The sequence below is a fragment of the Schistocerca nitens genome, chromosome 3 (assembly GCF_023898315.1).
Source record: "Schistocerca nitens isolate TAMUIC-IGC-003100 chromosome 3, iqSchNite1.1, whole genome shotgun sequence".
In the NCBI taxonomy this organism is placed as follows: Eukaryota; Metazoa; Arthropoda; class Insecta; order Orthoptera; family Acrididae; genus Schistocerca; species Schistocerca nitens.
Window position 1 is genome coordinate 60,790,626 of NC_064616.1, and position 26,487 is coordinate 60,817,112.

The window sequence follows — 26,487 nt, forward strand, 5'->3', positions numbered from 1 at the left end:
TTCTCGAAAGTCTTGGAATCTCTGGGACCGATATCTTTCCAGTATATGTTCTCGATTCCCGGAATGGATGAACTGTCTATGTATATAATTAAGTTTGCACGGAAGCCTCAATTGCCGAGCTCTATTCGCACCTGGCCAGTTTTTATACATAACTTGTCGCCTCGTCATGTTTCAAGGAAAAGTTGCTTTTATTTACTATTCTGTAATCGGAAAGATATTTTGTGTTTTTTTTTTCCTTGTAAACCTAACAGTAATAACTCTTACATGAATATGTGCCTCTTATCTTATATTTATATTTTTATTTTAGTTGGAGAAAACTGGACACGGGTAGAGTCATCAGTTACGGAAGTTCCTGAATTTCGTTTAAAGATACTGATAACAGGGCCATTCAAAAAGAAGGAACAGGTTTCAGACATTTACTGCTTCCAAACTACAAATGATAGAAACAGAATTCCAACGTTCCTGGAAAGAGAAAAGTTCAAATTTTTATGCATTCAATGTGAGCACCACGTGTCACACCACAGATATCAAAGCGGTGGCTCATTTCCTTCCACACACGAGTCACCTGGTCTCTCGTTATCGAATTCACAGCTTCAATACCGAGATGTCACCGACTTTCAAGAACGTCAGGAATATGGGGATAAAAAAGCGGTCTTTTACATAAGTCCACAGATAAAAGTCACAAGGTGTGAGGCCTGGAGACCTGGGAGGTCACTGTCGATGAATTCCATCTTCTCCTCCTTCTCTCCCATCCAACGCCCTGGTTCTAGGCGCTTCAGTCTGGAACCGCACAACCGCTACGGTCGCAGGTTCGAATCCTGCCTCGGGCATATCTGTCTGTCATGTCCTTAGGTTAGTTAGGTTTAAGTAGTTCTAAGTTCTAGGAGACTGATAACCTCAGAAGTTAAGTCCCATAGTGCTCAGAGCCATTTTTTGAACCAAAGCCCTGGAGTGGCGTCATTCAGGTAGCGTCGGACGTGCTTACATAACTTCTCCACGTAAGAGACCGCGTTTTATCTCCCCTATGCCCGACACACCTTGAAAGTCTGGAACATAGCACTGTTCAAGCTGTGAATTCGATAAAGAGAGACCAGCTTCTCCGTGTGTGGTAGGATATGAGTCACCGTTTTGATATCTGTGGTGTAACACATGGTGCTCACATCGAATGTATAAAAATCTGAACTTTTCTTTCCAGGGAGGTAGAAATTGTTTTTCTGTCTTTTGTAGTTTCGAAAAAATATATGTTAGAAATTTGTTCTTTCTTTTTGGACAGCCATGTATTAACTTGTGAAAAAAAAGTGGAACTTGTGGAACAATAGAACCGTAATACAAATGGGTGTGAATAAATACTATTATGATGTGTTTTCTAGACGGAGTTAAAATTGTACATTGGAGAGACAAATGTTAAATGATCGTATTACACCAACAGGGACTGAACAGATCAGCTGAGACATGGAAAAGTGGAGTCATTGTTTAGGAGCTGGGTCAGAATACCCCTATGGCTTTCCTTGTTTATGTATACCACACTTTTAAACTATTATAACCGGCTAATGTCGCGTTAGTTCCTTAAATTAGAAAATGTCTCACACTTTGTCGGTTCATATTATAATCGAAATTGTGGTCCGTGGCTAGAAAAAAAAAAAGAAACAAATGAGAAAATACGGTACGGTCCACTGCTTTTGGAATGCAACACTGTTGATGGTCTGCTATAACGGTGTCGTAGCCTCGTTAAGCACTCCTTTTCTGGTAAACTAGATGAAGTGGGCTGAAGACGAAAGCTCGCTGTATTCAGCGCACACTGGAAACAGCGGTCGTGGAGCTCCTTTCAAAACTGGAGCTGCAGGGGCTCGGCCGATGTGGGACAAGGTTCAGATCCCGCGCTTGTCTCGCCCCAAGGCCAGTACCGCCACGAGCTTCCAGTCCACTGGCCCCACCTGCACCCGCCTCACTAAACGCGAACCATTCACTGCTTCCTGTTCGACCACAACAGTCGATTTAACGGGATGTATGTAACCCCGTAAACGTGAGTCCTTGCTGAAAATCTTTGTACAAACAGGAATTCGAGTAAATGAATCTTGAAAGGGAAGGATGGAAGAAAGATTAAGTCTTAACGTCCCTGACCTCGTGGTCATTAGAGACGGTGTACAAGCTCGGATTACGAAAGGGTGGGAAAGTAAATCGGAATTGCCCTGTCAAAGGAACGATCCCTGCATTTGCCTGGAGCGCTTTAGGGAAATTACAGAAAATTTATATCAGAATGGCCAGACGCGGGCTTGAACCGTCGTCCTCCCGAAGGCGAGTCCAGTACGCCAACCACAGCGCCGCCTTGCTCGGTGTGAAAGATAAGGAGTTCGGAAAAGATTCATCCTGTTTCACGGGCTACATCTTCTACATGATTGAAGGTAGAAACTTGGGCAAAATATCAACTTACTCATACGATCAAAAAGTATTTTTATTTTCATAACAATCGTCCGTTTTACAATGTTGTATATTTTATATGTATGAACATAAAATCTCGGGGTATTTTTTACAGTTACGTTCCGAATCAAAGTTGTCATTTACCTTTCAAGAACGTTAAATGCACCTTCAACTGGACGCACGAGAAACATCCAGACGATTGTAAAACTCGCCCCATACTTCTGCAAGCATGTCTGGAGCTACTGTTGTGTGGCGTCACGGTTCACCCAATGATATTGGACGATGCGACACACAGACAGAGTCTTCCACAAACCCACACAAAATATTCCATATACCGTGTGCTCAGTCAAACTCGCACACGATCATTCTTTGAGGCATCTCACTGTAGAGAAACGCTCTACATGCAGATGCTCCGTGCAGTTGAGAAATGGAATTTCCGGGTAAGTGATACCAACAACAGTACTTTCAACAGAAAAAGAACCGACCGTAAATCTTTGCCTGGGGAAACGGCACAAGACAAATGTAGCTTTGGAGTGTCCCTCGTGCTCAACTATGATATCTGGCTGTTGTACTCTCGACATTCTTAGGTCGCAGCGGTTCAGTTTTGCACTGAAATGGAATGTAACCTAATTACTAAACACGAAACATGAAAAGAAATTGGGCATTATGAATGCCCAGAATGAATTCATAAAACCAACTCAAGCATGTGTAGTTACAAAACACGCTAGACGGACACATAAGAAAGGTCTAACTCTCGGCTGGCGCAACGAGTAGACTTCTGTGTACTGAGTCCAAAAACTCTGGTGAATGCTCTCTACATCTCGAACGAGCACACGGGGGACGCCTTAAATAAACAGTGTTTTGAAACTTCTGGTGCCATAACCGAATGCTTTCGGCTGTAGGAGGTACAGTCCCGTGCTCACTACGAAGCTCACTCCGCACAGTTTTAGCTGAATTGCACCTGTTGCAACAGAGAAGGCAAAACGCGTTTTGTGGATGTCGACTCGACCCACAATAGGTAAGGAAGGAGCATGAAGACTCTGCCGGCAACCACAACTTACAACTGGCGCCATGTTAAATCATTAGTTTCTATGCGTAAATTAAAATTCACCCAAGTTTCTATCCTCATTCGTGTAGAAGATTTGGTCTTTTGCAATCGCATGAGTCTTTTTGAAACAGCCTGTATAAGGATAAAAGATGCAAAGATTCATTCTGTCCTACTATACACGGTAGTGTGTTGAAAAATACTACCTCCGAATTTTTATATAAAAACTCTTAGAGATTTTTAAATAAAACAAACGTGATTAACATTCTAGCTCTTTATTCTTCATGTCTACATATTTATTTCTCAACGTATTCACTGTGGTGACGAACACATTTCTCCCAGCTAGAGACCAGTTTGTTGATACCGCCGTTGTAGAATGCTTGACTTCGGTGATGGGACCACAGCCTTGTCCCTGCTTGCACCGCTCCATTACTATCAAAGTGAAGTAAACGGAGATGTTCTTTAATTTCTGGAAAGAGATGAAAATCGGAAGGGTCAAGTCGGGACTGTATGGAAGATGATCGATGACAGTGAATCCAAGACGTCGGATTATTGTAGGATGTCGCAGCGCTCGTGTGTGGTCGCGCATTGTCATGCTGAAGGACAGGGTGCGCCACGTGTGGACGAACTCTTCGAATTTGAAACATGATTACAGCACATTGTTTCTCACACACCGACATACGTTACACACCGCTATGTTACGCGCTACAGTTCGGAGCGGTCTTGCAGCATAGGCTTGCACATGTGTAGACATGAAGAACAAAGCTTCAGAATGTTAATAACTTTTGTTTTATTCAAAGGGCTTTAACAAATTTTTCATAAATAATTTGGAGGTATTCCTTTTAACCACGCTCTTGTACTTTAACTGCTTTTTATTCTGCTAAACAAACGTTTTTCCGATGACATAGCATTTTTCTTACAATATGTTTCGAAATTTATTTTAATCCTCGAGAAACCAGCTGCCTAATTTCAGTACTACATTAACTTATTTTTACAACAGGAATACGGTAGTTTGTGGTTCCTAATGAATTCAGTAATCGCATGAGACGGAAAGAAGGCAAGCTAGCCATCCTTCCAGTGAAGTTAAAGAAGTGCTCTGTATAGGCAACCTCTATGTCGTTTTCTTTTCAATATGTCCAATACAGAGATTACAAGTAACGCATAAGGGAAACATAAAAAGAGTTGGAAACTGAACGAGACGTAAATGAGCACCTGAGGCCCCGTTTGCACATGAGTAAAAAATTTTGATAACGGCAAAAGAACGGACGTTTTATATACAGAGGTGACATTCTAACCTGAAGTATTACCGATAGGCGACTGACACATTACGGCAAAACTCATGTAAATCCAAATCAATTCCGCAACGAGAAAGATCAAATGTTACAGTGCGATTGTCAAATCACGTTTCCTGTAAGCAAAAGAAACACTGAAAATCACTCTTGAATGCAGAAAAGATAAAAAATTTTAAGGAATATCTTCCAGTCGTTAAAGATGCAACAAAACAGTTTACGGCCCGATCAGATCCGGATTTACTGCTGAAGTAGTAGACCCCAATTACGATAGGAACAGAAGAAGAGTTTCTATAACTCTTTACAAGTTGAAACGTAAAATAATAACAAAATTGGTCCGTAACTATTTACAAAAAAGCACAAATTCCATGGATAAAAAGTAAATTACAAGCATCTGGAAAGTCATAACATTAAGGAAAAAAGATTACGAAGATAATTTAAGGACCCAACTAGAGGAAGTGCGAGATTTGTCTTAAGAGAAACACAGAAACATTGACATAGTATGTTTAGCCGAAGAACGAACCTACGCATAAAAGAATACTGTCACGAGAAGAAGACTTAAACTTAGCTTACATATAGCTGAAACAATAAAGACTACGATATCACGTAGCCCAAATACTGGAGAAACGGCGAAATGTAACACTGAAATATGTCATTTTTTAAGTGAAGTATATTATTTTAAGCGCCAAGTGTGTTCTGAATACATAAATAACTCAATTTGAGATATATATTCGATACAATATTCGAACATAATGATTGATTACACACATTTTTCATAAGTTTTGTCCAGATATCGCAAATACAACTAGTTTAAAATACGTGTAAAATTAAGAGGCGGCTCAGTGGTACCGCCCTGCAAATTCGTTATGTTGACTCACATGGGCATCAAAATTTCTAGTCACGTTTCGCTTTGCAATGCGGAACATTTCCCAGCGTGTAGCGCAATATAGCTGGAAACAGTGACAAAACGAACACCCCATTAATATTAACGAAGGATGTCCAGAATGAATTTTTAGCTGATTGTGCGCTTATTTGAAACTTCACGGCAGATTAAAGCTGGGTATCGCCAACCGCAGTGGCCACGCGATTCTAGGCGCTGCAGTCCGGAACCGCGCGACTGCTACGGTCGCAGGTTCGAATCCTGCCTCGGGCATGGATGTGTGTGATGTCCTTAGGTTAGTTAGGTTTAAGTAGTTCTAAGTTCTAGGGGACTGATGACCTCAGCAGTCCGGAACCGCGCGACTGCTACGGTCGCAGGTTCGAATCCTGCCTCGGGCATGGATGTGTGTGATGTCCTTAGGTTAGTTAGGTTTAAGTAGTTCTAAGTTCTAGGGGACTGATGACCTCAGATGTTAAGTCCCATAGTGCTCAGAGCCATTTGAAAGCTGGGTATCGGACCGATACTCGAGCCTTGGACCTTCGCGTTTCGATAGCAAGTGGTCTACCGACTATGCACATATCGCGGTTCGCCCTCATAGTCTCAATCTGCTAAGCAGTTTCATGAACGACTGGGGCCGAACCGCACAATAACCCTGGGTTCGGTGTGGGGCGGCGGAGGGGTTAATAGACTGCGGTAGTCGTCGTGGGGTTGTGGACCACTGCGGCTGCGGCGGGGACGGAGCCTCTCCGTCGTTTACATATCATAACATAACATTGTACGTACCGAAGACAGTAGAAGGCGTCCTAATCCAAGACCGCAACCGTTGATCACAGTTCACAGAGACAGTCGTAGCGCAATTTTGTCCAGGATGTGCACAACGGTACTGAGGTTAGGTGATCTGAAAGAGGAGGGAACGGGATGGAGGAGCACACAAGAAACCACTTAACTGTGGAGTGTTTGTTGAACGTTCTGATACACTTCTGGAGCAAAAGAGTGGTGCAAGGTCTTCCTGAAGATCAGGTTCGTCTATGAGATGCAGTAGGAGAACAAATGCTTACGAGACAATGGGTGACGTATCAGGAGCCCCATTGATGTAGTATCCCAAACGAATGAAGTGATTCAGTGGTTTGGGCGATGAACATGTGCTAGGGGGGGGACGGCGATTCAAATCCACGTCTGATAATCCTCATCAGGTTTAATCGTGATTGTACTAAATAGCCCTACAATCTGATTGGTAACCGCTCGTGACGAACAGTATCAGGAACCTGGTAATCTAGAAATGTGGAATCAACTCGTGATCCCCTGTCATAGCACTTATTACTTCGTGTGAATAAACAACCATCCATAAATTACACATATTAACACTAGTCAGTTTTTAGTATAATCTATGTAAACTGATCTACAAACATTGATAATAACATTACTACGATTAAAGAAGAAAAAGATTCAGTTGTCTAAAAAATAAGTAGTATAAGTTGAGAAATGTGTAATTAAGTTCGCTGTATGCATGCATTACAGTGGGTATGTCCATTTCGTTTCTGGTAGTTGAAGTCACACCTACAGGTGATATCTTTCTTCGTTTCGTTTTCTCCCATCCTGATGTGGACACCTCATATTCGCACGTGTCGGCATACAGCAGGTGTTCTTCGACTCATTCTTAGTCCAAAATATCTTTCTCTCGATATTTATAGCAATGAAACGCACCTTGACTAACTCGCAGGTCCTTTGAGTCTTCAAGGTTCTGATTATATTGACACTGATAACTCCTTGCAAGCTGTGTATGGAGGTTTATAAACTCTGGAAACGCAATGGGGATCTTTATACCCCAACAGAGATCGATTGTTTTAGTGTTAGATCTGTCATCGTTTTCTTTTCGGGACATCCTTATATTATATGGTTCATGTTTCCTTCGCTTCTACATTTGCTGAGAGATGGGTCAGTCAGTACTAGTCGATGTAGATTTTTTTTAACCGTCCATTACTGAATTTCATACTGGTTATGGTTGCATAAAATTCTTCTGATATTGTTTTCTTTGTGCACCAATGAGCTCTCGGGAGCAATTAGTGTATTTCTGTGTAATGTTTCCATTTGGTGTTGCTGTATGACAGGATTCGTGATTTCCTGTCAGCTCCTACAGTTCGTAATAATTGATAGGAACTCACTTATCGAGACTAGAGTTATATCTGGGGCTCCCCAAGGAAGTGTTACAGGCTCTCTACTCTCCTTAATCTACATAAACGATTTAAAAGACATTCCTTATCAACCCTCCTACACGGTTTACATGATGAGGTTGTTTATTGTCTATTAAAGTCATCAGAAGATCAAAGCGAATTACAAATTGATGTAGGCAAGATATCTTCACGGTGCTAAAAGCGGTAGTTGATCCTGAACACGGTAATGTTCTCGCTTCACGCGCCCGGGTTCCCGGGTTCGATTCCCGGCGGGGTCAGGGATTTTCTCTGCCTCGTGATGACTGGGTGTTGTGTGCTGTCCGTAGTTTAGGTTAGATTAAGTAGTTGTAAGTGACAGGGGACTGATGACCATAGATGTTAAGTCCCATAGTGCTCAGAGCCATTTGAACCATTTGATCCTGAACAATTACAAGACTGGGGTCCTCCAAGTGATTACTAAAAAATTCCCTTAAATTTTGGTTACATGAAAGCTCACACAAAACAAGATGCGGATTCAACTAAATATCCAGCGATTACAATTACGAACAAATTAAATTGGAAGGAACAAACAGGAATTTTTTTGCTGTAGGCGGACCGAAGACTGTGTCTTATTGGCGGAATAGATGATTCAACAAATTAACTAAAGAGACCGCCTACACTACACTTCACCGTTCCCTTCCTCAATACTGTTACACAGCATGGGATCCTTGCCAGATAAGACTGAGGAAGACGATCGAAGAAGTTCAAGGAAAAGCTACTCATTTTGTATTACCACGAAACAGGGGAGAGAGAGAGAGAGAGAGAGACGGATATGATAAGCGAATAGTGAGGAGGGGGAGGGGGGGGGGCAGTCATTAAAACAAAAACTTTTTTGCTACGGTGAGATCTTTCCGCGAAGTTATAATCACCAGCTTCCTCGTCTTAGCGAAAGCGCCCGGGTTCTATTTCTGGCCGGTTCGAAGATTTTCTGCTCTCGAGGACCGGATGTTGTCTTGTTCATACTTTCGTATGGTCATAATTGACATTACTGTTGAGACAGCTGCATGGACACAGCTTGAAAGCCAATTTAAAAAAGAATACACTTAAATCTGAATTGCAGAGTAATCTTGTAGATGGTTATGAAAGCCAAGGCCAGCAATCGAGGAAAAAAATGAAAAATACTTATTTCCGTCTTTCGAGCGTTTGTTATTATCCGCTGCAACAAACCGCGAAAATTCACAATCACACCTTTTGTCAGAACATTATTGTCCACGACAGTTGACTTTGGCGGCGGTGGCGGTGGTTTTCCCCGGGTGAAGGTATTAACGGTACACCTTTGATACAGTGCCACAAGAAAATCTCATAATCTGCACACTATGCAGCACGGGTGGCCTGCCAATCTGAAGGTCCGCACGCCGGGTCCGCCCTCGTGGTTTCAATGGAGCCCGCGGTATTAATTTGTGGAAGAGCAAGAGAAGCGCTCTCATTTTTGTCTGCCCGGTACGCATTTTCTAAGTACTACCAATATTTGTGGAACGTGTGGGAGGGAGTATTATCAGTTTGACAATTCGCCAACATCTTCTTCGAATTTTTCCAGTTTGGCTTCTGTGTAGTACAGGCAGTATACCCTCAAATCAAGCGACTTAGACTTTTAAAGTAACTGACGTCTTAATTTATTTAGTGGAACAGACTTTTAAACTTTCCAAAATCTAAAGATAAATAAGGGCTTAATTTATTTAGTGGAACAGAAATAACCCATTCCTACGCGATCAGTCTTCTAAAGTATTGTTGGACGAACATTTCTACACCTACACCTACATTTATACTCCGCAAGCCACCCAACGGTGTGTGGCGGACGGCACTTTACGTGCCACTGTCATTACCTCCCTTTTCTGTTCCAGTCGCGTATGGTTCGCGGGAAGAACGACTGTCTGAAAGCCTCCGTGCGCGCTCGAATCTCTCTAATTTTACATTTGTGATCTCCTCGGGAGGTATAAGTAGGGGGAAGCAATATATTCGATACCTCATCCAGAAACGCACCCTCTCGAAACCTGGACAGCAAGCTACACCGCGATTCAGAGCGCCTCTCTTGCAGAGTCTGACACTTGAGTTTGCTAAACATCTCCGTAACGCTATCACGGTTACCAAATAACCCTGTGACGAAACGCGCCGCTCTTCTTTGGATCTTCCCTATCTCCTCCGTCAACCCGATCTGGTACGGATCGCACACTGATGAGCAATACTAAAGTATAGGTCGAACGAGTGTTTTGTAAGCCACCTCCTTTGTTGATGAACTACATTTTCTAAGGGCTCTCCCAATGAATCTCAACCTGGTACCCGCCTTACCAACAATTAATTTTATATGATCATTCCACTTTAAATCGTTCCACACGCATACTCCGAGATATTTTACAGAAGTAACTGCTACCAGTGTTTGTTCCGCTATCATATAATCATACAATAAAGGATCCTTCTTTCTATGTATTCGCAATACATTACATTTGTCTATGTTAAGGGTCAGTTGCCACTCCCTGCACCAAGTGCCTATCCGCTGCAGATCTTCCTGCATTTCGCTACAATTTTCTAATGCTGCAACTTCTCTGTATACTACAGCATCATCCTCGAAAAGCCGCATGGAACTTCCGACACTATCTACTAGGTCATTTATATATATTGTGAAAAGCAATGGTCCCATAACACTCCCCTGTGGCACGCCAGAGGTTACTTTAACGTCTGTAGACGTCTCTCCACTGAGAACAACATGCTGTGTTCTGTTTGCTAAAAAGTCTTCAATCCAGCCACACAGCTGGTCTGATATTCCGTAGGCGATTACTTTGTTTATCAGGCGACAATGCGGAACTGTATCGAACGCCTTCCGGAAGTCAAGGAAAATAGTATCCACCTGGGAGCCTGTATCTAATATTTTCTGGGTTTCATGAACAAATAACGCGAGTTGGGTCTCACACGATCGCTGCTTCCGGAATCCGTGCTGATTCCTACAGAGCAGATTCTGGGTTTCCAAAAACGACATGATACTCGAGCAAAAAACATGTTGTAAAATTCTACAACAGATCGACGTCAGAGATATAGGTCTATAGTTTTGCGAATCTGCTCGACGACCCTTCTTGAAGACTGGGACTACCTGTGCTCTTTTCCAATCATTTGGAACCTTCCGTTCCTCTAGAGACTTGCGGTACACGGCTGTTAGAACGGGGGCACGTTCTTTCGCGTATTCTGTGTAGAATCGAATTGGTATCCCGTCAGGTCCAGTGGACTTTCCTCTGTTGAGTTATTCCAGTTGCTTTTCTATTCCTTGGACACTTATTTCGATGTCAGCCATTTTTTCGTGGATTTAGAGAAGGAACTGCAGTGCTGCCTTCCTCTGTGAAACAGCTTTGGAAAAAGATGTTTAGTATTTCAGCTTTACGCGTGTCATCCTCTGTTTCAATGCCATCATCATCCTGGAGTGTCTTCATGTGCCGTTTCGAGCCACTTACTGATTTTACGTAAAACCAGAACTTCCTAGGATTTTCTGTCAAGTCTGTACATAGAATTTTACTTTCGAATTCGCTGAACGCTTCACGCATAGCCCTCCTTACGCTAGCTTTGACATTGTTTAGCTTCTGTTTGTCTGAGAGGTTTTGGCTGCGTTTAAACTTGGAGTGAAGCTCTCTTTACTTTCGCAGTAGTTTCCTAACTTTGTTGTTGAACCACGGTGGGTTTTTCCCGTCCCTCACAGTTTTACTCGGCACGTACCTGTCTAGAACGCATTTTACGATTGCCTTGAACTTTTTCCATAAACACTCAACATTGTCAGTGTCGGAACAGAAATTTTGGTTTTGATCTGTTAGGTAGTCTGAAATCTGCCTTCTATTACTCTTGCTAAACAGATAAACCTTCCTCCCTCTTTTTATATTCCTATTAACTTCCATATTCAGGGATGCTGCAACGGACTTATGATCACTGATTCCCTGTTCTGCAATTACAGAGTCGAAAAGTTCGGGTCTGTTTGTTATCAGTAGGTCCAAGATGTTATCTCCACGAGTTGGTTCTCTGTTTAATTGCTCGAGGTAATTTTCGGATAGTGCACTCAGTATAATGTCACTCGATGCTCTGTCCCTACCACCCGTCAAATATCTGAGTGTCCCAGTCTATATCTGGTAAATTGAAATCTCCACCTAAGACTATAACATGCAGAGAAAATTTATGTGAAATGTATTCCGAATTTTCTCTCAGTTGTTCTGCCACTAATGCTGCTGAGTCGGGAGGTCGGTAAAAGGAGCCAACTACTAACCTAGCTCGGTTGTTGAGTGTAACCTCCACCCATAATAATTCACAGGAACTATCCACTTCTACTTCACTACAGGATAAACTACTACTAACAGCGACAAACACACCACCACCGGTTGCATGCAATCTATCCTTTCTACACACCGTCTGTGCCTTTGTAAAAATTTCGGCGGAATTTATCTCTGGCTTAAGCCAGCTTTCTGTACCTATAACGATTTCAGCTTCGGTGCTTTCTATCAGCGCTTGAATTTCCGGTACTTTGCCAATGCAGCTTCGACAGTTTACAATTACAATACCGATTGCTGCTTGGTCCCCGCATGTCCTGACTTTGCCCCGCACCCTTTGTGGCTGTTGCCCTTTCTGTACTTGCCCGAGGCCATCTAACCTAAAAAACCGCCCAGTCCACGTCACACAACCCCTACTATCCGTGTAGCCGCTTGCTGCGTGTAGTGGACTCCTGACCTATCCAGCGGAACGCGAAACCCCACCACCCTGTGGCGCGAGTCGAGGAATCTGCAGCCCACACGGTCGCAGAACCGTCTCAGCCTCTGATTCAGACCCTCCACTCAGCTCGGTACCAAAGGTCCGCAGTCAGTCCTGTCGACGATGCTGCATATGGTGAGCTCTGCTTTCATTCTGCTAGCGAGACTGGCAGTCTTCACCAAATCAGATAGCCGCCGGAAGCCAAAGAGGATTTCCTCCGATCCATAGCGACACACATCATTGGTGCTGACATGAGCGACCACCTGCAGATGGGTGCAACCTGTACCCTTCATGGCATCCGGAAGGACCCTTTCCACATCTGGAATGACTCCCCCCGGTATGCACACGGAGTGCACATTGGGTTTCTTCCGCTCTCTTGCTGCCATATCCCTAAGGGGCCCCATTACGCGTCTGACGTTGGAGCTCCCAACTACCAGTAAGCCCACCCTCTGCGACCGCCCGGATCTTGCAGACTGAGGGGCAACCTCTGGAACAGGACAAGCACCCATGTCCGGCCGAAGATCAGTATCAGCCTGAGACAGAACCTGAAAAATGGTTCATATGGCTCTGAGCACTATGGGACTTAACTTCTGAGGTCATCAGTCCTCTAGAACTTATAACTACTTAAACCTAACTAATCTAAGGACATCACACACAACCATGCACGAGGCAGGATTCGAACCTGCGACCGTAGCGGTCGCGCGGTTCCAGACTGTAGCGCCTAGAACCGCTCGGCCACCCGGCCGGCTAACAGAGCCTGAAACCGGTTCGTCAGACAAACTGGAGAGGCCTTCCGTTCAGCCCTCCGGAATGTCTTTCGCCCCCTGCCACACCTCGAGACGACCTCCCACTCTACCACAGGTGAGGGATCAGCCTCAATGTGGGCAGTATCCCGGGCAGCCGCAGTCGTAGTCCGATCGGGGGATGCGTGGGACGAGCTGGCCGTCCCCGACAAACCCCCATCCGGGCCCCCACAGTGATGCCCATTGGCAACAGCCTCAAGCTGTGTGACCGAAGCCAACACTGCCTGAAGCTGGGAGCGAAGCATTTAAGAAATGCTTGCTAATAACGTTTCTGGATATTAAGACACTACGTTTCAAACACTCGAATGAACTGCCTATGGGCAATAGTCATGAAGTTACTCCTTAGTGCGTGTCGACTGGGATTGCCTATCTGCAGGGTGACAACTATTGAACTATACGAAATAAAATCACCATAACTTCTGAACGGTTTGCGTTAGGACGTTCAAACTGCAAGGTTACCCGCGGGGAATAATAGGAATTAGGATGCGCATGTTAGCGACGAAGCCCACTTTCATTTGGATAGGCTCATCAATAAACAAAACTGTTGCATTCGGGGGACTGAGAATCCGCATTTAGCGATCGAGAAGTCTCTGCATCCTGAATGGGTGACTGTGTGGTGTGCAGTGTCCAGTCACGGAATAATCGGTGCGATATTCTTTGAAGGCCCGGTGACTACCGAACGGTACGTGAGGGTGTGGAAAATGATATCGTCCCCATTACCCAAAATGACTCTGATTTCGACAATATGTATTTCGTGCAGGACTGAGCTCGACCCCATCAAAGCAGGAGAGTGTTTGATGTCCTGGAGGAGCACCTTTGGGAACTCATAGGCCATATAATCCGACTCTGAGCACATGCCACTCCTTTTCATGGGACTGTATTTAAAAAAATGGTTCAAATTGTTCTGAGCACTATGGGACTCAACTCCTAAGGTCATCAGTCCCCTATAACTTAGAACTACTTAAACCTAACTGACCTAAGAACAGCACACACATCCATGCCCGAGGCAGGATTCGAACTTGCGACCGTAGCGGTCACGCGGTTCCAGACTGTAACGCCTAGAACCGCTCGGCCATCCCGACCGGCGAATTGTATTAAAGACAAGGTGTACAGCAAAAACCCCAAACCATTGCTGAGTTGAAAACAGCCATTCAGAAGGTCATCGACAGCATCGATGTTGCGATACTTCAGTGGGTCATGCGAAATTTCGATATTCGTTTGCGCCAATGATGGCAGGCATATAGAACATGTCATAACCTAAATCCGAATATCTTTAGTGACGTTTACATGTAGAATAAAGTGTGTGTACCCGTAGTTTGTAACTCATTTACGTTTTCTTTTTTCATATAGTTCAATAATTGTCACCCTGTATCTTATTGCAGTATTTTGTGTTTCTGTTCTTTTTCATTAACTTTAGTAAAAAATTGTGTTCGTTAAGGACATATTAGAACTGCAACAGTTGAAACTGAAGGTAATTTATAATTAATTAGCTGCAAGCAGATGCTTTAATAGGCGTTTTTTTTCGTGATAACATTTCAAGATGCCTGGCGTCTCATCTTCAGACGTTTACACTTACGAGTATTTACGTGTCATGGACGCTATTTCTTTAGTGCCTGCATAGCAGAATTCTGAAACAAACTTTTGTAACAGACCAATGTAAAACGTCGCAAGTAAACGAACAATGTTCATCACTCGTAAACAAAAGTAAACATCGGAAGATGGGGTGAATACAGAAGTACTCTCAGGAACGATTGTTTTGAGTCACAATTTGTTGGCTTGGTGCGCCGGGATATCAACACCGGCGCTATGGGTCTGACTTTACGTGCTGGGAGCACTGCTGTTACGCCACGTTATGCCCCGCTAGCTTAAGTGTTGGGTTGGTGCATAAGTTCGAAGCGTTTACCATAAGTTTAAGAAACACAACAGATTCACATAACACAACTTTAGTCATCAATATGTTGTCCTTCACTATTTACTACAGCCCACCAACGCCGAGGTAACTTTTTGACTTCACGACTGTACAGATCGCCTAGTTTTGAGGCGAAGAACTCGTCGAGCCATGTTCGGAGCGCATTTTCGTCCAGAAAGTTTGTTCACTAAAGAGCGGAAAAGGTGAAAATCCGACGCCGCAATATCAGATGAATGACGTGTGTCTGGAATGCCTTCACAACCCAACTCCTACATAGTGCTTTTTGTCTCATAGAGTAGCATCACTTTACGCAGTCTCTCTGGTCGTTGTACTTGGATTGCGTTTGCAAGACGTCTCAGTTGTTGACAATAAATGTCAGCAGTGATGGTTACACCTCGGGGAAGCAATCAGCACACCATCGCTGTTCCACCAGATGCGTAACATTTTCTTTCGTGAATGCTCACCGCTCTGTTCGTGCTCAGCCATTCCTTTCTTTTCCTTATGTTAGCATAAAGACACCGTTTCTTGTCACCAATAACGATACAGGATAGGAATGGCCGTTTTTGTTCACTAGCCAGTTGATGACGAACAAGCAGAGATGCACATGTGGCAGCCCGCTGATTTTTGTGATTTTGGCTTAGAACATGCGGTGCCCATGCACCCGATTTTTGAACCTTCCTCGTTGCATACAAATGTTGTACGATGGTGGATTGATCACAGCTCACCGCATTTGCCAGTTCGGGAGCACACAGACGTGGATCATTGTAGATTAATGCATTTAAACGATCTTCCTCAAACCCCGTAGGTCTTCCTGAGGGAGGAGAGTGATTAACGTCAAAAGATCCTTCCTCAAACGAGAAAACAATTTCCTTGTCGTACTCTGGCCAACGGCATTATCCCCATGCACGGCTCAAATGTTCCTACCGCTGCGGTTCCCCCCTCCAGACAGAAGAATATGTCGGCAATGTTCCGATTTCTCCACTTGGCACTCCCATTTTCTAGCGTCCACAACCCCGCTCACTATCTCCAGGTGACAAAAAGACATCAGATAGCAGCACTGAGCTACAAACAAAAAATTGCAATCGACAAATAAACCCATAGTAATCGGAATACTAACATGCGAAACAAAAACGCTGCGAACTGAAGCACCCACCTAATATCTGAATCAGGGCCACGGATTACCAAAGGTTGCCCACGCGTGCTGTGCAGGATGGAGAAAAACAGTGTGATAATAAGGTTAGAGTATAATAGGGGACGTCGAACCGAGCATATTTTTTTTAACAACTACAGTTCGGAAATGCTACATTGCGGAGCTAGAGCCGTGAAACGACAGCCAGTCAGCTATGAGTGTGCAGAAGTTTGGCCGGTAAACGAACGTGTATGGGTGTCTCCAATAGTGCGGTTTTGTCTATACAGCAGCTGAACGTAACATCTTAAAAAATTCATTACGGTATTAGCAGTGTAGTTGATATAATATTCAAGCTTTAGTCGGTAAACATAACAGAAAATTCGAATCTGTCCTAACCAGCCATAGACAGGAATTTAAAAATTGCCTAACTTTAATTGCTCAGTTGGAGCCATTATCTTCAGCTAATTGAATGTGTAGCTACGCTATTTAGCGTAGCAACTGTAATATGAAACAAACTACTTTAAATGCACACACTTCCACGCTTTCGTCGCTGGTTGGCTGTCGTTTAATGGCCGTAGCACGACAATGGTGCATTTCCGAACTGTGGTTACTCGGAAAATTTTGCTCTATTCGACGTCAGCTACCCTGCTCTGACCTTATTATCACTTTGTTTTTCTGCACCTTACGTATTGAATCACAAATGCATCGCACATTGTGAAACTCTCTGGAGCGAAGTGGTTTGCTTCCTGGAAACCGGAATATAAGAGGTCTGAATAACAGACAAGGTTAGCAGGCAACATATAGAAATTCACGTCTACGTTAATAGAAATATTCTGTTTTCAGTGTCATATAGACTGCAGACTATTTTAAACTATGCGCCGTAATACAGTTGTTGGGAGATCACTCTAAAGGATACGTAGATGCCGTCTGAGACAGTGTTATGGGCGCCCGATTGAGTTTGAAAAGGTCTTCATTGTAGGTCTCCATTTAGCCGGTTGGTCGAATCGTTCAGTTTCCAGATCTGCCAAGCATTCGAATGTGACAGTGGCCCAGCGTTGGACTGCATGGGACCGTGACGGTAGGCATACTTACAGCCAAGGTTCCTATCGACCACGTCTGACCAACACAGGAGAGGATCGCCATACTGTGTACCAAGTAGTTCCTTCATTATTTGCGCCTGACATCCGAGGACTCCCTGGAACATTCTCGGTCATCCTAAACCATTGGTCAGAGTCTAGCAGCAACCGGATTAGGGAATTACCACCTCATGTGTAGGCTGCCGTTAACATCAAAATGCAGTAGGCTGTATTTTGAGTGGTGCAATGACCGGAAAGCATGGACTGGTGCTGAATGGCGTCTGAGTCATGAACCACTACATTGCACTATGCTGGAAGATGACCATCATCGACGAGTACGACCGAGGACCCATTGTTCCAATGTTCTGGCGAGCCACAGAGGTGTTACTCCTGGTGTCATGGTATGGGTAGCCATTGGGTATGGCTTCAGGTCATGGCTGGAAGAGTTTCAGGCAACTCTGAAGTCGAAACTATACGTTACGGACATCCTGCGTCCTCATGTTCAGTCTTTCGTGTGACAGTATCGTTTTGTCTTTTTCCAACAGAACAATGCTCGGCCACACACGAGGCCGCGTCTCTACGAGCTGTCTGATGTTGGTTTACTCCTGTAGCCAGCAAAATCCGTAGATCTTTCCCCGATAGAACATACGTAGAATCAGCTCGACGTCAACTCTGACCTAGTTCCAGTATCCGGTATATGAAAGACCAGCTGCAACAGCTGTGGGCCAGCTTGCCTCAGAAGAGAATACGACGGCTTTACGACACCCTCCCCAACCGATTCAGTGCCAGAGCGCTTGCAACGTCATACTGATAAGTGGGCTCATACTGCCAAGATTTTTGTAAATTTTACTCGATTTTGGAATTACCAAAATAACATCACACAGCCTCTCAACCCCAGAAATTTCGTTTCGTTTCGTCCTCCCCTTCTGGTTGCTTCACCTTTCATTATCATCCACTGCAGCATGCTTTGTAAAATACGTTATTGCAATAACAATATATTTAAAAAGGTTGCAGTACCTCACAAACAGAGAATCCCATACATTCGCCACGTATTGCTCACACTGTCCTCCACTGTCAAGCCACCGGGCGTTTCATGGTCTGACGGCACCTCAGTCGAATGACATTACAAATTATTCCATCCACTGGTGCTTTATTTTCTCTCTCTCTCTCTCCCTCCCTCTCTCTCTCTTTATCTACCTATCTATTTCAAACACAGCACTACATCTAATGCAAATTCTCGTCAGTGTAATGTGCAGTATTTCGCGACCAAGATTTAAAAATCTGATGTCCAAACTCACGTCCTCCAGGTTAAACCAATATACAGTTTGTAGCTCTAAAGCGTTGTTTAAGTGATTTTAGATCACGTCACTTGCTTTATTCTTTTCTGTGCGGCGTTTTACCCTTTTGAAAACGGTATCATAAAGTACTTTTGTTTCCAATGTGACGCATCTCTTTGCTGTGTTTATTTCCTAATTGTCGCAGTTCTGCGCAGAACTCGATGTCGGTTTGCAATATATACGCCATTACTCTGATGTAATTACAACGTGAAAGTCCACAATGATAAGCCAATGCAAAAACTTACTATCTACTGCAAGTGATGTGGAGCCACTTGGCAGGCCTTAAGCAGGAAAAGTCTGATGATGACATTCAGCTTTTAAGTAAATTAGGGATAACTGCCAGACGTCATACCAACCCATTTTATAACAAATTGTTTTCTTTCGAGCCCAATTGAATGCAGATTCCAGGGAATAGTGGTTTGTTAAGTTGTGTGAACCATATGGCTTCTATTCCATTTTTCCAGCCTTACATAAATAGTTTCTACCTAAATTCTGTAATTTAATTAATGCTTGAAATCATGTGAATCGTGTTCGATTTTTCAATAAAGAAATAAAAATTACGCTCGATTTTATTTATAATATACTTAAAAATTAAGTGATTTTCTTACAAAATAACTTAATTACAAAACCCAAAGTGATTTATCTTTCACATCCTAAGGACCAGGATTTTTCTGTCCTGTACGTGATTTATTACAACACAACAGAAAGCCATATGCAAAAAATTAAGCTCAGTGAACGAAAATCAAGCATATTATTTGAATTTTCTGTTTCCCGAAAATTTACATTTCCCGAAGAAAAATAACTTTTCAAATACCCTCTCCATTTTTTTGTATCTTTATTGAAACCTTACTGAAACATAGGCAGAGAAGGGGGACAGGAACTTAAACAGCGGACTCTCCCAGCTCCTTCACACATCGCTGTCACGTACCGCTGCAACGCCTAAGAAACATATTGTTTTTTAGATAAATCATAAATAACGATACTTGCGACAATGATACTAATATAAAGCTTTGTTTTATTTGCTTCAGGTCCCGTGTGATAGGAGGTCGTCTCCTTATCGCAGCAGACGAGGTCTTGACGTGGTGTGGAGAGCCACCTTATGGCGGCGGTAGTGACATAACCCTCTCGCCTGCGTCCACACGCCGACTACCGGAGCGAGCCGCACTCAAGGCTGCCTCCACTCTTCTCTGGAACTTGTTATCAGCTAAGTAAGTGCTTGCTCTTTGCTGTCATGTGGTAACTCCTGTTGCCAAAACCTCCAATTCTGGCGCGACATTCTTTTATCTGTAGTTTTAAAAGCTCTCATCTACCGAAGGTTGCTTTGAACCCTACAATGCAGTGCCAAGCGTGGAACTGCTGGAGATGGTGCACCGTTAAATTTCTCCGATCACTGAGCGCTCGTACCTAGCCAGTTAAAAGGGGAAGGAGGATTGCAGATTAACGGGGACTCCTAACTGTGGAGTACCTCGGCATTTTTCACGTTAAAAACATTGCCACAGGTGAAAGCAGTGCTACATTAGTTACTCGAAGCCTTTTTAAGAAATATAACCTAGTCCGTGTCCTGGACGGCGAGTGTTAGTCGTAGACAAAATTATCGTCTAGAGTGCACGTACCAAGTATGATAGGACCGCTTTTGTTTCCTATAAACGGTGTAACAAAAATGTATGGCACAATTTGCAGGACACGCGTAGTTGAAGAAATTATGTTACATGAACGCGGGTGTAGAAACGCTTTGTTTCCATGTTACAACTTATTTTGAACAACTCATTAATCACAGCATGCATCGACCCGCCGTCGTAGTGAATCTCGGATGAGCTGATGTGGCCCTGGACTATAGCGTGTGGTTTCGCAGCCTTCATAATATGGGCAAGGAGACTCTGAACATCTTTCAATGGGAGCTTTCAAGTGCCCCCACAAATAAAAGACCAGTGGGTTTAGGTCAGGAGGGCGTAGAGGCCAGGCAGTTGGTCGATGTCTACCAATCCATCTGACACCGAATTTGTTATTTAGAAGCCAACGGACATTAACACTAAAATAAGGAGGCGCTCCACCGTGCATGAAGTACACGTTTCGTCGCACTGCTAAAGACACATCTGCTAACAGATCTGGTAGAACATTCTCTGCGAAATTATGATAACTTTGTCCGTTTAGACTGGGTGGAAGAAAGTGAGTAGCTGCGAAACAGTCACCAAAAATGTCGGCCCAAAAACTGATAGAAAATCTTCGTTGATGACTTGCTTCAACAACTGCGTGAGCATTGACGTCTGCCCCTACACGCCGATTGTGAATATTGCAATCAGATCTCGCTGAAACGACACCTGAGCTGTGAAAGCGCCGTTGCACTTAAAATTAGGGTTGACAATTTGTCGAATAAGCCATTAGCAACACAGTACCCGTGCAGGAAAATCAGCTGCTGATAACGCCTGCACGCTCTGTAAATTGTATGGCTACGGCTGGTCCTCGTGTAATACTCGCCAGACAGTCATGTGGTCAACATTCAGTGTTGCAGCTACATGAAGAACTGCCGCCTTCCGCTGCGATTCCCGACGTCCTTGTCCTTCTAGGCCTCCCCCCGTAGCGAGTATCAGCCTTAAACGCCTCATGTTCCCTACATCGATCAGTGGCATCAAACGTTTTCTTGTCTGGGTACCTTCGTCCTGGAAATATCTCCCAGTGCAAACGTTGGGCGCGAGCACCATTGCCGTAGGGTAATCCATACATCAAATGGACATCTGCCATATCTGATATCTGTGTACACTGGCACTGCACGAGCCATGTCTGTGATTAACTCCGCGGTCGTACTGATCGTTGGAACAGTTGATGTTACCTGTAAACAAGCAATGACGTACGTCGCATGGCAACCGGGGCGCGTCAAATAAAACACTGGCAGTGCACAACGTAACTAGACGTCACCAAGAGTGCACGTTACCCATAATTCTAACTTTCTGTTCTTGTGTGTTTCCCATAATTAATGAGTTGAAGAAAATGAGTTTAACATGGAAACAAAGAGTTTCCAGACCCATGTTCGTATAATATAATTTCTTCGTCTAAGTGTGAGGAATGTGTCCTGCAATTTGTGCCGAACATTTTTGTTGCACCCTGTATACAGGGTGTCCAGGCTAGAAGTATACTTAATTACATCCTTATACCGAAAGAACTCGACATTTTACTTTGTTAAGTAAATACGCAAACGATAGAGACACTTTCCAAGATGTGAGCCTCATCATTTCATGAACAGCGCTGAGTTCCGTGGCGCACGCGCGCGCCAATGATAAGGCACACCTATCTCGACATGTTCACGAACAATGCATTTCCATAGTTGCTTCCCGACGTCATTTTCAATAACGATAGTGCCCCCCCCCCCCCCCCACCACCATAATGAGAATGTTGCCACATTTGTCCATGCGACGTTTGCTGAGCGTTGGATCGTAAGATATGGTGGTGGTGGGGGGGGGCGGGGGGGGGGCATTGCCTAACCCCTCTGTCTTCCGGTCTGATTCGCTGGATTTCAGTGCATGAGGGTTTATCGAGGACACTGTTTACACAACATGGGTTCGTGACCTGATAGATTTTAAAGAACGGATATACGCCAGGTAGAGAGTATAACATCTGTCATGCATATGAACAAGTGGCGAGAAGTGGAGTACCGTTTCGATATTTATCGAGCTACAAACGCTGCCGACAGTGAACTGTACCAGCATGCATAAAAATGTTCGACCTCCTGAGGACATCATCGGACAAATAAACTTACACTCCTGGAAATGGAAAAAAGAACACATTGACACCGGTGTGTCAGACCCACCATACTTGCTCCGGACACTGCGAGAGGGCTGTACAAGCAATGATCACACGCACGGCACAGCGGACACACCAGGAACCGCGGTGTTGGCCGTCGAATGGCGCTAGCTGCGCAGCATTTGTGCACCGCCGCCGTCAGTGTCAGCCAGTTTGCCGTGGCATACGGAGCTCCATCGCAGTCTTTAACACTGGTAGCATGCCGCGACAGCGTGGACGTGAACCGTATGTGCAGTTGACGGACTTTGAGCGAGGGCGTATAGTGGGCATGCGGGAGGCCGGGTGGACGTACCGCCGAATTGCTCAACACGTGGGGCGTGAGGTCTCCACAGTACATCGATGTTGTCGCCAGTGGTCGGCGGAAGGTGCACGTGCCCGTCGACCTGGGACCGGACCGCAGCGACGCACGGATGCACGCCAAGACCGTAGGATCCTACGCAGTGCCGTAGGGGACCGCACCGCCACTTCCCAGCAAATTAGGGACACTGTTGCTCCTGGGGTATCGGCGAGGACCATTCGCAACCGTCTCCATGAAGCTGGGCTACGGTCCCGCACACCGTTAGGCCGTCTTCCGCTCACGCCCCAACATCGTGCAGCCCGCCTCCAGTGGTGTCGCGACAGGCGTGAATGGAGGGACGAATGGAGACGTGTCGTCTTCAGCGATGAGAGTCGCTTCTGCCTTGGTGCCAATGATGGTCGTATGCGTGTTTGGCGCCGTGCAGGTGAGCGCCACAATCAGGACTGCATACGACCGAGGCACACAGGGCCAACACCCGGCATCATGGTGTGGGGAGCGATCTCCTACACTGGCCGTACACCACTGGTGATCGTCGAGGGGACACTGAATAGTGCACGGTACATCCAAACCGTCATCGAACCCATCGTTCTACCATTCCTAGACCGGCAAGGGAACTTGCTGTTCCAACAGGACAATGCACGTCCGCATGTATCCCGTGCCACCCAACGTGCTCTAGAAGGTGTAAGTCAACTACCCTGGCCAGCAAGATCTCCGGATCTGTCCCCCATTGAGCATGTTTGGGACTGGATGAAGCGTCGTCTCACGCGGTCTGCACGTCCAGCACGAACGCTGGTCCAACTGAGGCGCCAGGTGGAAATGGCATGGCAAGCCGTTCCACAGGACTACATCCAGCATCTCTACGATCGTCTCCATGGGAGAATAGCAGCCTGCATTGCTGCGAAAGGTGGATATACACTGTACTAGTGCCGACATTGTGCATGCTCTGTTGCCTGTGTCTATGTGCCTGTGGTTCTGTCAGTGTCATCATGTGATGTATCTGACCCCAGGAATGTGTTAATAAAGTTTCCCCTTCCTGGGACAATGAATTCACGGTGTGCTTATTTCAATTTCCAGGAGTGTATAAACCTTAATAGGTACTGAATTACACTGAAGACCCAAAAAAACTGGTACACCAGCCTAATATCGTGTAGGACTCACGCGAGCACGCAGAAGTTCTGCAACACAAAATGGAATGGGCACGACTAATGTCTTAAGTAGTGCTGGAGGGAATTGACACCATGAATCCTGCAGGGTTGTCCATAAATCAGTAAGAATACGAGGGAGTGGAGATCTCTTCTGAACGGCACGTTGCAAGACATCCCAGATATGCTCAATAATGTTTATGTCTTGGGAGTTTGGAGGCCCAAAAGTGTCCCTTGTGCCACTCTGTAGCAATTCTGCACGTGTGGGGTGTCGCATTGTCCTGCTGGAATTGTCCAAGTCCGTCGGAATGCACAATTGACGTGAATGGATGCAGGTGATCAGGCATGATGCTTACATACGTGTCAGCTGTCATTGTCGTTTCTAGATGTATCAGAGGTCCCATATCACACCAGTTGCACATGCCCCTCACCATTACAGAGCCTCCACCAGCTTGAACAGTCTCTTGCTGACATGCAGGGTCCATGGATTCATGAGGTTGTCTCCATACCTGTACAAGTCATCCACTCGATACAATTTGAAACGAGACTCGTCCGACCAGGCAACACGTTTCCAGCCATCAACACTCCAACGTCGGTGCTGACGGCCCCAGGCGAGGAGTAAAGCTTAGTGTCGTGCTGTCATCAAGGGTACACGAGTGAGCCTTCGGCTGCGAAAGCCCATATCGATGGTGTTTCGTTGAATGGTCGCAGGCTGACACTTGTTGATGCCCCGGCATTGAAATCTGCAGCAGTCTGCGGAAAGGTTGCACTTCCATCGCGTTGAACGATTCTCTTCAGTCGTCGTTGGTCCCGTTGTTGCAGGATCTGTTTCCGGCCGCAGCTATGACGGAGATTTGGTGTTTTACCATATTCCTGATATTCACGGTACACTCATTAAATGGTCGTACGGGAAAATCCCTTCTTCATCGCTAGCTCGGAGACGCTCTATCCCATCGCTCGTGAGCCAACTGCAACACCACGTTCAAACTCACTTAAATTTTGATAACCTGCCATTGTAGCAGCAGTAACCGATCTAACAACTGTCCCAGACACTTGGTGTCCTATATAGGCGTTGCCGACAGCAGCGCCGTATTCTGCCTGTTTACATATCTCTGTAATTGAATACTCATGCCTATTGTAATTCCTTTGGCGCTTCAGTGTATAAACAAATGTTTTTATATTTCTCTGTCCCGGACCCCTTTACATAAACGATCTGAAGGATAGGGTCAGGAGAAATCTGGGACAGTTTCCTGTCTACGCTGTAGTGTACTAGACAGTGTCGTTTCTAATTGGCTGTAGAGGGATGCAAGATGACTTGGAAGGAATTTTTATTTGGTATGATGAATGACATATTTCTCTAAATGTGGAACAATGTTAATTAATCCAGATGAGTAGCAAAACAAACCTATAATGTTCTAATACAGTATTACTCATGTTCTACTTGAAAAAATCACGCCGATTTAATATCTAGCGTAACGTTGTAGAACGACATGAAATGAAACAAGCGTGAGGGGTAGGTTGCACGGAAGGCATATGGTCGCCATCGGTTTTCTGGGTGAATTCTAGGAAAGTGTAGCTCATCTATAAATAAGAGTGCGTAAAGAACACTTTGCAACCCATTCTTGGGTACTGATTGTGAGTTTCGCGTCTCTACCAGGTAGGATTAAAGGAAGCAATTCAAAGTCCTGTAACTGTATCTTTTACTGGTAGGTTCGATCAACACGTGACTGTTATGGAGATCTCGGCTCCGTGAGCCCAAATGGGAAGGAGGGAAGAAGACATTCTTTTTATGAAACACTATTGACAGCTTTCAGAGAACCGACATTTGTCACGTTTCCCCTGTTCCATTCGCGACCTTCGACTGTCAAACCTCTAGATAAGCTCCAATTTCTTTGATTTTTTCGTTGTGTTCATTTCATGAGATGTATGCGAGAGGAAGTAGTATGCTGTACTCGTAATGTATGATTACGTAATTTCAACAGTAAATCTCTTTTGCAGCGACTGCCACTGCAGTATGTTGAGCGTCTCTGCAACGCTTTTGCGCATGCTAAGCGACGCCGTGACGAAACGTGCCGCTCTTCTTTCGATATTCGCTATCTGTTCTATTAACCCCATCTGGTAACAGTTCCATACTGATAGGTTACTCATTTACCGGTTAGACAAGTGTTTTGTAATCTACTTCTTTCGAGGATCAACTGTATTTCCTCAAGATTCTGCAAATGAGTCTCAGCTTAGCTCTTAGGTCGCTTAAGACGGTTACTCCCACGTATTTTATGGCTGTTACATTTCTCAGTAATTTATCGCCAACAGCGTAATCTAACAGTAACGGATCTCTTCGACTATTTATTTGTGATAAGTCATACTTCTTTGTGTTCAGCATCAATAGTCAGTCCTTGTAATAATTATTGATCCTCCGCAGGTCATTACAACCGTCCTAAAGACA

General features: G+C 44.6%; 1 long non-coding RNA gene across 1 annotated transcript in view; it reads left to right on the forward strand.

Moving 5' to 3' along the window:
* The window catches only part of LOC126249108 (uncharacterized), a 441,164-nt gene that overhangs the window by 364,223 nt on the left and 50,454 nt on the right, over positions 1-26,487 (forward strand). Inside the window, exon 3 of the long non-coding RNA XR_007545600.1 lies at positions 19,838-20,017. This is a non-coding gene — a long non-coding RNA (uncharacterized LOC126249108). The remainder of the gene's footprint in view (positions 1-19,837; positions 20,018-26,487) is intronic.